Raw genomic sequence first — 10,587 nt, forward strand, 5'->3', positions numbered from 1 at the left:
AGGGCCACTTTTCCTAACAAAGGGAAAGCAGAGGTCTTTTACAAGGAACCTTGTTTTCTCTTCATCCTTCCTGAAAGGCAGGCACCTGGGAGGTGGCTGCAGGGAGCAGAGTGGGTGGGGTGCAGGACACGGACAGGACAGAAGGGCCCAGGGACACCTAAACAGCAGGGACCTCCTTTTGTCCCCCGGCAGAGGGAAGGACTTTCCAAGAGATTTTCCTTTTAAGAGAACAGCATCCATGTTGATACCTGTTCTTGTTCCACTTCTGATTTATCCAGCAGTATCTCTGTCACACAGGCAGCCGCCTGGTGGCTCTTGACAAGGCCCAGCAGGTGGGCTCCCAACTGCCTTGAAGCCCAAAGCGACTCTCTGCTGCACGCAGGGGGACCCTGGAGTCACTTGTCCTATTCAGAGACGGGCCTCTGCTTCACCTCCTTTCCTCAGGCCTCACTGCTCTCCCGTTCTCACCCTCCCGACCTTTGTCCCCTCCTTGCTCACCTCTGCCCCACCTCTGACTCCTCCTCTGCCCTCAGGCAGACCTGGCCGCTGGCCTCAATGGCTCCTCGTCCTGTCTTTAAGTCGAGGCCAGGTGATAACTGAGACAGGACCTTCCCTGAGGGTGCTCTGTCCACGCAGGGCAGGGCTTGGTAGAAGAGAAAGAAGGGCAAGCTCCCTCAGGGAGGGCGTGGGGCCTCTGAGAGGAGAGGGACAGCTCCCTCCTCTGCGCCCCAGCTTTTATGGGGGAGGGTGGAGAATGGTGAGAGGGTCCTGCCCAAGGTCACCTCCCAGTTCTTGACTGACAGACTACACTAGCTACCAACCTGCGGGCAGCTCTTAGCCATCTGGGACTGTCCAACGGGTGCTCATCAGAGCGGGTTTTACAGCGCAGACATAGCTTTGCCCTCCCCTGTATTACCTACCTCCTACTGTTGTAAGAGGAATGGTTTATCGGGCTGAGATCAGGCAGGGGTCCCAGAAATGAGACCCTGAGCGCCACCGACACAGGGCCGCTGATTAACTGATTTGCTTTATACTAAGTATTTCCTTAAACTCCCGACCCATTGAACACGTCTAATTGCTACCTACTATGTGGGCTCCAGGACTTTGTATTTGTGCCGAGTTTCCAGAAGCTTCCACCTGGGGATAGAAACTTGGAGAACAGTGTTTAGCACACTGCAGGGCTGGTAAACACAGATGTTCTCTGGTCATGGTGTGTGTGTGTGGGGGGGGGGGAGTGGCATGGTGTGTGTGTGGGGGGAGTGGGAAGGGAATCCCCTGTTCCTGAGCCTCATTCCCCCTATCTCTGTGGGAAACGAAGTTGCCCCTGTCCCCCATGCACCCTGGCTCCTGGAATCCCTGTGGATCTGCGTGGACCCCCAGTCTGCCTGCAACAGAGCCCACTCACAGAAGCACTGACAGGAGCTCCTGAAGACGCTCAGAAGACAGATGGCCCGCCAGGCACAGGCCACACACCTGGATGCCCCAGCTCCTTCCTGAGTGCACCTCCCAAAGCCACCGTAGGCAGGGGCTTCTCTTCTCCCCCATGCCCTCACCCCCACTCCTTAGCCTTCACACATTCACCCCTTGGAATTCCAGCTCCCTCTTCCCTGGAAGGCAGAAGCTCCAGGCTGAGTGGAGGCCTGGACTGCACCCCAAGGACCGGGGCTCCAGCCAGCCTCTGAGCCATTCCACGATTTGACCACTGCCGGGGGGCCCTTCTGTGTTTCCCGTTCCCACAGCGTGGGAAACTGTCCTTGGCATGAGGACCAGTTCTGAACAAGGAGGTGCTTTGAGGTCTGGTGGCAGATGGGGCTGGCGGGGCCGCCACCTGGAGCGCCACCGTGACCATGTGACTTTCCCCTTAGTGGGGAGCCCCGGGGGTGGGGTGCTGGGCAGAGGGGCTGCTGCGCCGGCAGGGAGATGCAGATCAAGGCTCCCTTGGGAAGCGCTGGACAGGAAGGCACCTGGAGGAAGTAGCTGCAGACAGGCGCCGCCTATAGCAGGACTCGCCGGCCGGGACGCGAGCCCCAGGGGCCAGCAGTCGGCGACCGCCGCTGCAGAGGGAGCGGGGCTGTCGGGAAGGCGTCTTTCCCGCTGCTCCGGAGCTGAGCCCTGGTCGCCTTCCCTGCATCCGCTGTGACAGCCACTGTGTGGGCAGCCAAGAGGCAGCGAGGAGCAAGGCGCCCCCAGGGGCCGCAGCCCGGGCAGCACAGGTGAACGCTGCAGGCAAGAGAGTGACGAAGTGACACGCTCCCCAGAACTTAGGGCGAGCTGGTGTCGCCAAAAGCTGGGTGGTCATCCATCTCAGGACAGCGGGAGAACAAAACCCTTTGGCTGGGCCTATCTCTTTAGCTATTGTGAGGGAAAAGTGTCTTCTGACAACTGTGCGACAGAGTCGTCCCCCTGCCCCCCACCCCCTGCTCTCCCAGAGGTGGAGACTTCCAGGTTCCCAAAGCTTTGCACTGTGCAGAGCACTAGAGGATGACAGGAGAGGACCCTCGCCCGGCAGATGCTTGGGAACCCCACAGGCCTTGCACCTGCATGGCACCTTGAGGGGACCCTATAAGGAAAATGACACTTGTGGGTGGGGCCGTGTGGAAAAGTTACTTGGAAAAAAATTCTCATGACCTCTTTTTAAGCAAACAGCAAAAGACCACCTTTGTGGGACACTCCCAACTTGCCTTCCTGCCCAGGGACATTCCCCCTCCCCCCAGCTTGTCCTGCTGGTGGTGTTTATCCACTTGTATCCCATCAGTGGAGAAGAGGTGGAACTCAGGATCACGATTATTGATGGGAAATGTGCTTCTGTGGTGGTATCAGTCTTGGTGAAGGTTCGAGCAGATCTCAAGGAGAGTCGGAGGCCTAAGCTGCAGCAATGGAAGCTGATCTTTCTCTTCCTGCCCCAGGAGCTGGAGCTGGTTGATAAGTTGAATATGTGGTGATAGGTGACATGGTGGCACCCTGTCTGTCCTGGTGTAAGGCTAGTTTATTGGATGACCATAAGAGAACCAAGACACACTGAATCATGCTTTGAAGAGAACACACGAGGAATTCAGTAAAGGGACTTCATGATGTCTCTGGCCCCTGCAACTGGCAAGTCCAGAAAGAGGTCAGATTCCAAAACAGACTGTCATCTGGGCTGTTGTTAGGGGTGGCTGAGGGAAATGCATGTTGGCTTAAAGGAAGAAGGAAAATGCTGGGAAAAAGTAAATTCTTGGGACATGGCTGCAGGACTGAGATCTGATCCTGAAAAGAGAGAGTAGCCATCAGTAGCCTGCCAAACCCAGCCCACACAGAGGTCAGTTGGGTGGGCATCACCAGAGCTCCTTTATTCCTTTCCCCGTCATCTCCAGTACAGACTGCCACTCTGGGCCATCCGTCCACCTTCTTTTTGGCTCTGGATGCTTTCTGTTCAGTCCGTTCCAGGTCAGCTGGGTGAGCGCACCCACTGCTCTGGGCCTGTGGAATGTGGTCGTAAATACCTGCATCACCCCTGAGCTTGACTGCCCTGCGGTCACCAGAAAGTCCTGAAGCGGCCCCTCCCAAGAGGCCTTCAGAGTTTTTTCCTGGCTGTTTCTTCCAGGCAGCCCCATAGCCAGACAGGAGGTCGGAAGGAGTGTGGATGTTATTTCCTTTTGCTGAAGACTTAGTATAGAAGGTGAATCCCACAGTGTACCATTACAGATGCTCGTAACAGCAGAGCCAAGAGTTTGGGAGATGCTGCTGGTTACACAGCACATCCTGTAATGAGCTCATGGGGAACTGCCCTGAGTGGTCTTTCAGGCTGTGCATCGCAGCCTCTCATCACCTATCTCAAGTATCCCTTGATGCAGGAGTTAAGGTGCTACCTTCTGCTTACAGGGCAAACAGAAGCTGTGTGGCCGGTAAAGCCAGCTGCAATACTTGAGGCCAACACAGTTCAAGGGCTTTTCATAGTCAGACAAGTTCAGCCTCAGTGTCTGGTGGGTTTTTTTGTTTGTTTGTTTGTTTGTTTTTGTGAATGTTGGTAGGGATTCAGACTACCCAATGTCTGTGGTGGAAGAAGGAGCCTGCAGTAGAACAAGTCCTACAGTCTCTAGAACTGCGTCTTGCTGGCTTGGGAAAATCCAGAATTGGAAATTCAAAATGCTGTTTCTGCTGAACAGGCATCTATTTTGCCTCATAATAGAGTCCAAAAATATGTGATTATAAAGGAAAAAAAATATAGGTCTCTGGGTGTTATGAAATGGGTTACCTTTAATAGTTTTCAACAGATGCAAATTAAAGTTTGGATTTAAAATAAAAACCAGAAGGATAGGAATGGAATCTATAACACAGCACTTGGGAGGGTTTACTGAGAGATTTTACAGAGGTGTAGGCAGGTGTGCAGAAGCAACAAGGAGAGGGGCTGGAGACAGGGGGAGCAGTGTGCAGAACCCCAGAGGTAGCACGGCACCGGGCCCCAACAGGGGGCCATCAGCAGAGGGCGGCCATCCCCTCCTGCTTCCTGGTTCCTTTCTCCTGTTAATGCTAACCATTGCCCAACCCAGCCAACACACAGGGTCAGCAGGCATTGATACTGTCCTCCAGGGCTGATCCCAAGCACAGAGTGGGTGGGCTGCTGGAGCGCTTCAGGGGTCATGCACAGCCCCCAGTAGCAACCACCAGGCCAAGGCACCAGCCCCACGGTTCCCTCCTGGCCACAGGCATCCTGACCCTTCCATTCCAGTGAGACCTGTCAGAGAGCTGTGAGGTCTGTCACCCTGGGAACCTGCTGTGGAAGAGAGAAGGAGCACAGGATGCTTGCTCCTCTTTCAAGCTTGGGTTCGGTAGTTTGGAAATTAAGACATCAGGGTGGGCAATCTGAAGGGTCTGGATGCCCAAAGGAATGCATGTAACACTGGGAAAATCCCCAGCAAGAGGGACAACCCACCTCCCCCCCCAGGCCAGGGGAAATCGGCAGTCCTACTTGGGACCACCATGGCTCCTGCACCATCCTACCTTTCTAAGTGGCTATACTGGTGGGTGATGATGTGGGGGCTCTTCCTGAGTGTTTCTTTGATCTCACATGGAAGCTTTCCTCTGGAGGTCTATCCAGAGGAGCACACCATTGATTGGGAGTGGTTTCTGTGATGTACATACCACTTTATGGAGACGCAGAGTGTGGTGCAGGAGAGGACCCTGATGGAGCTGACCATGGTGGTAAAAGAAGGACCCTGCAGGCTTCTAGGAGATGAGAAGAGAAAGAGGAATGTCTCATGCATGTAGAAGGTCCTGGAAACGTATTATCTTCCTTTTCTTCTCAGAAGAGAGGGCAGTGACCTAGCCTCTCAGGAGCCATTGGTGGTCCCAGGGAAGGGACCTCTGGGGGCTTTCTCCCCAACCAGGGCAAGGTCCTCTCTTGAACCCATGGAAGGTGCACAGGTGGACTCAGAGAGACATGATTCTCTTCATAACACACACAACTTTCTTGGTGAGTGTGAAGACAGACTCTCAAATAACAACTTTGGGTAATAGGAAGATAAAACTGAGGAGCTTCAGAAAGTGGTAGACGAGATGGTCAGAACCAAAGGAACTAAAAAGAGTATCAAAATAGCAGAAGACAACCTGGACAACACAAAATGTCACACAAAAGCAGTGACAATTCAGTCTTCAATCCCACGGGAGTGGGAAGATGTGGGGACAGAGAGTGGGAGAAGACAGAGAGGTGGAGGTCACCCAGCACAGCAGAGCCCGGGCAGGAACCTGGGCTCCCCCTCCTGTGGGCAACACGGAGTTCCTCAAACACGGTGGGCAGAGCAGCGCTGTGACAACCAGTGCCCTGGTGCCTGGCACCCAGTGGGCACCCAAGACACAGTGTGAAATAAACTGTGGGTGGGTGAACGGAGGGAGGGTGAGTGGGAGCCGCTGGCCAGGCTCCATCAGGAACCGCAGAGGAAGGCTGCGGTTGACCTGGGGGTCCCGCCACAGGAGCTGGCCCTTCCTCGGGAAGCTCTGAACACTCCACCAGCAAGACACGTGCCCGGCCCCGAGGGTAAGAAGTCAGTTTGTGAGACACAGCTCTGTTCTTACTATCTCAAGCACCCGCAGAGTGTCTCTCCAGCACTGTCTGCAGGGCAGGGGGCTCAGGCCGATGGACAGGAGGGTTTCAGTGCTCTCCTGGACCTTGACAGAGGAGTGAGCCACTGGGAAGATTTCAGGGGACCCTCAAGCAGAGATGATCCTGGGCCTGGTGGTGCTGACGGGTGTGACAGTCACACAGCATGTGTCTTTGAGGGAGAAGCACTCCTTAAAGGGCACTTGGGCCTGTGTCCTTCAGCTCCGACGTTAAAACCAAATACTGGTGCTGAGCCATGTGGAGGGTGAGCCCCACCAGGGAGCTGATAACGTGTTCTTCCTGTGGGGTGAGGATTTCCCTGGAGTCCCAGGAGTCCCCAAACCACTCCTGGGTCACCTGGCCCCTTAGGTGGCCATGCCCTGCCTGGGTGGCCCAACATGCCCGTAAGGCGGCCTTCTGTCCCCAGGGCCAGTTCTGCCCTCAGCTACCTTCCTCTCACCGTAAGAGGAGGTGTTTTGGTGGCATCTCCTTGCAGTCCAGGCCACAAGCACACTGCTGGCCCAGGCCCTGGCTCTTGAGGTGACTACAGCACAGTGGATGACTTTTTCCTTCTCAGGAAATTCAGGTGTTGGCAGCACATTGAGCAGGTAGTCAGTGCTGGTGCAGGGACACCTGGAAGAAGCAGGGCCTGGTCCCATGCACAGAAGAGGAAGCCAGCGTGGAAACCAGACCCTGGCTGCAGCCTAGGAGGGACAGAGGAGGTGCTGGCGGGGGCCTACCCGAGCCAGGGCAGCTCCAGAGGAGGACTCATCCCTCGGGGCCCAGAGGAGGATCCAGGTGTGCTCTGCAGTCCCTCGAGCCCCTGGGCACCCACAAAGCACAGCCAAGCCCAGGGGCAGCTCAGGCAGAGAGCCCAGGCTGATGAGGCTGCCTGGGCTGATCCTTATTGAGGGCGGGGACAGGGGGTGGCCCTTCCCACCACACCACCCACTCCCCAGGCCCTCCCCCTGTCTGGGGCTTAGGCTCCTGGCATTTCCCTTACAGCTGGCTCTTCTTTCTCACAACCAAAAGGAGAAACGAAACTGAAAGGGAAGGAGAGTTGGGCAAGAAATGGGATGTTGGCGGGAAGGGGAGGACCCAGTGGCTTCCAGTCACCCTGGAGGGCACAGGAGGGGCACTCTGCTGCTGTAGACCAGCCTTCCCTTGCCACCCTTCACACCAGGGACACTGGGACACTTACGGGCAGGGTGTGCTTTATGCCAAGGGCAAGAGCCAACAGCAAGGACCTGGTGATGTCCCCTGGGGGGTCCTCAGCCTGGTAGCAGAGGTCAAGATGCTGTGATAGGGCCATGCTGCCTGGGGTGTGGGGCACCTGGCCCCGTGCCCTGCCTGCTCACTGGGCATGTCCTGTGGGAAAGCCTCCATCAGCAAGTGCACTGGGCCTGAAGGAGGACTGCTGAGGTTTCCAGGGCTCAGGGCCTGGGAGAAGAGTGCCCCTGGGCTAGACCAAGATCATGTGTAGCAAAAGGACTTCAGCCCAGGCAGATGCGGGCTGCAGAGCTCCCCTGGTTTCCACAGACATGGGGAGGGGGTGCAGTGAGGAAGTGTGTGTGGGGCCCCTGGGACCAGCACAGTCAGGGCCTTGTGCACCATGCTGAGCAGAGTGCAGGGGTGGGACATCCTGTGGTGTTTGAACAAGGGCCACCAGCTTTCCACAGGGGTTGGAAGAGTGCGTGGGCTTGGAGGAAGGGGGCTGACTTCACAGAGCCCCCTCGAAGGGCTTCCCTTAGTAGCTCCGCTCTCCCCTGTCCCTGGCGAGCCCAGCGCAGCCCAGGCTGTGCAGCCTGTGGACGGCAAAGGAGGAGCAGAGAAACCTCCGCCTCACACCCAGGGCTGCATGGGCTGGAGGATGGCAGAGGGCCAGTGGATGGTTTGGCCACTACTAAAGTTCCCCTGCAGAGACTGGACATGCCAGCTGTGTTTTATAGGAGGTAGGCAATCTCATAAGAGGGCAGGACCCAGCCTGTGCCAGGGTGGAGCCACAGGCCCACACAAGGGAGAACTCAAGACAGTAGAGTCACCCGTGTCCACTGAGCACCTGCTGCAGGTGTGCCAGGCTCAAGGTAGTCTCTGGGAAATGCAAGCGTGACCAGACCTTGCCCTGTCTCCACAGAGGTGACACCTCATGAAGGAGGTGGTCATATCCCCCACTATCACAACAGAATCTTGGCCTCAGTTTAGGCTGCTAGGGGCCCAGAAGACACCTGAGCCAGAGTGGGAAGGGGCTTCGAGGGACAACTACACAGCCAGGCAGACTTTGCATGGGTCTTGCCAGGAAGGGGACTTTCCAGGAGCTGTGAGCACAGGGCAGCCCAGAAGGAGGACCTGCCTAAACAGATCTCGGGAAGCAGAAGCTTATGTGGTGGGCAGTGGGTGCTGAGAAAGGAACAGAGGTTCCCGGGAGAGGCAGGGAGGCAGTTCTCCAGGGCTGGGAGTCTGAAGTTCTTTTTGATAGAAAAGAGAGATCTGGCATTTATTTAGGAGGAAATACCTCCATAGCAACTTGGGTGGGAGGTGCTGGGGCTCCTGAGGGCAGGCGCTCCTCTTGATCTTAGCAAAGGGGCAAAGGATGTAGGTGTGGGGGCCACAGTCCTCCCTCCCAGCTAGGGGCCTGCTCCATGGACCTCAGTCTTCTCCTGTGTGGAGTAGGAGTGAGACTCTTCCCACCTGGGAGTGTGCTCGTGGGTGAGTGACTGACTCCTATTCCTCTCTAAGGCTGGTGCCTAACATGCTGAGTCAGTACCCATGATCTGGGTCCAGGTGGCGGCCACTTCCCACTCTCTAGCAGGCCCTAAGGTCACTGTCATGGTGTGCTTATAAAAGTGATGAGGTTCCCGCACCAGAGACCGCGAGGGACCAGGGCAGTGGGGGAAGCACAGGGGCACAGACTGAAGGAGGCCTGCAGCACCAGCCAGAGGGGGTTCCTTCAGTTTGGACCCGGGCTCCTTGTGGCCCTTCCCCTCACAGTCCTGGCTAAGCTGAGACTCAGCCCAGGTGTCAGTCGGGGGCTTTTATGAAGTTTCCTAAAATCAGTCATTGTGGTTTTGGGGAGTACTGCTGCCCAGTGCCCAGAGTGAGATCTGGGGATATCCCAAAGGCACTGCATGTTGGCACCTATGTCCTGCAGAGACCTCTGTCACTGTGCTCATGCCAGAAGAAGTTGAGTCTCTCTTAAGTCTGACTGGAGGTAAGCAGCTCCGAGGGCTTGCAGGCTTCCTGGGTGACCCTGGGAGAGGGAGAGCTTGGGGTGCACCACCTAACACCTAGCACGCGTGGACCCTGTAGAGCCAAAGGACTTCAGCGCAGGCAGATGCGGGCTGCAGAGCTCCCCTGGTTTCCACAGACAGTTGAGTTTCTGGGAACCCCGTACAGGAGCTGGGGAAGGTTGTGTGGATGGTGGAGGAGTGGTGATCCCTAACCACAGCAGACTTTGGGGGACTTGTGGTTTGGAACCGTCAGCTGAACTAAGGGGTGTGGAAGAGGGGTTCCTCAGTTCCCCGAGGGAAACGTCATTCCCCTGCACAGGGAGCAGGAACCCCAGAAGGAGGGCCAAGCTTGCTGGGTGCCAGCCCAGGTTCTCCCATCCTTTTCCCTCCTGGAGAAGTCAGAGGGCAGAACTGCAGGGAGGCCTCCAGCCCCCAGAGAGTAAAGGGGCAGGAGGAGATGCACTGGGAGATGCCCAAGGGTCCCGCGACCTGGAACACAAAAAGGTGGACTCCCTGCTGCAGTGGGAGTGGCCCCAGGGAGTCCAGACAAAGGACCCTCCATGCTGCCCTCAGTGCGGCAGGCAGCTCAGAGCATCAAGGGACAGACAGACGTCAGTGGCGGGAACCCGAGGTTCAGGGACTAATTCTATGGAACGGATCCACTGTGCTGCCCCCACTGCGCTGACCCCCACGTGCTTTCTTTTCCAAGAAGCCATTTACCTGCAGCCCTGCCTGGCCTCAGTGGACAGGATAAGTCACATTCCTCAGTAAACTACTCTTAACTGTAGGAGAAATGCAGGCCCCAAATAGTGTGGTAAGAGGAACCCAATTACCCCAAAGGAGGAGCCTTTTGTGACCAGATCCTGAAACTCTGAGAGACAAAGGCAGTTCCTCCTAAGCATAAAATCTGTAAGAATGTACGGTTAAGAATCCAGTTAGAACCTAGAGTTCCATGACAGTGGGGACCTTAGAGTCACCTTGCTGTCCTATTATTAGTCAAAAGTCAAGAGGAGGACCTGTGCAGGGCTTTGGGAACTCCCCTGGACGCCCAAACTGAAGTGCAGGAGAGGACCCTTGTCTCTCTCCTCTCTGAGAGCACCCAGTCTCTCTCTTGAGACTGTTCTCTTCTTTCCCCTTCAATAAATTTGTCCTGTTATTCTAAGGGACACTTAGGGACACTTAGGAAATCTTTGAGACTTGATCGGTAAGAATCAGGGTTTGAGAGGGGTCTTTGCAGCTGCCTGTATAGCAAGCCTCCAGCTTCTCCTAAAGATCAAGCTGCCT

This window comes from Callospermophilus lateralis, chromosome 10 (genome assembly GCF_048772815.1).
Source record: "Callospermophilus lateralis isolate mCalLat2 chromosome 10, mCalLat2.hap1, whole genome shotgun sequence".
Taxonomy (NCBI): Eukaryota; Metazoa; Chordata; class Mammalia; order Rodentia; family Sciuridae; genus Callospermophilus; species Callospermophilus lateralis.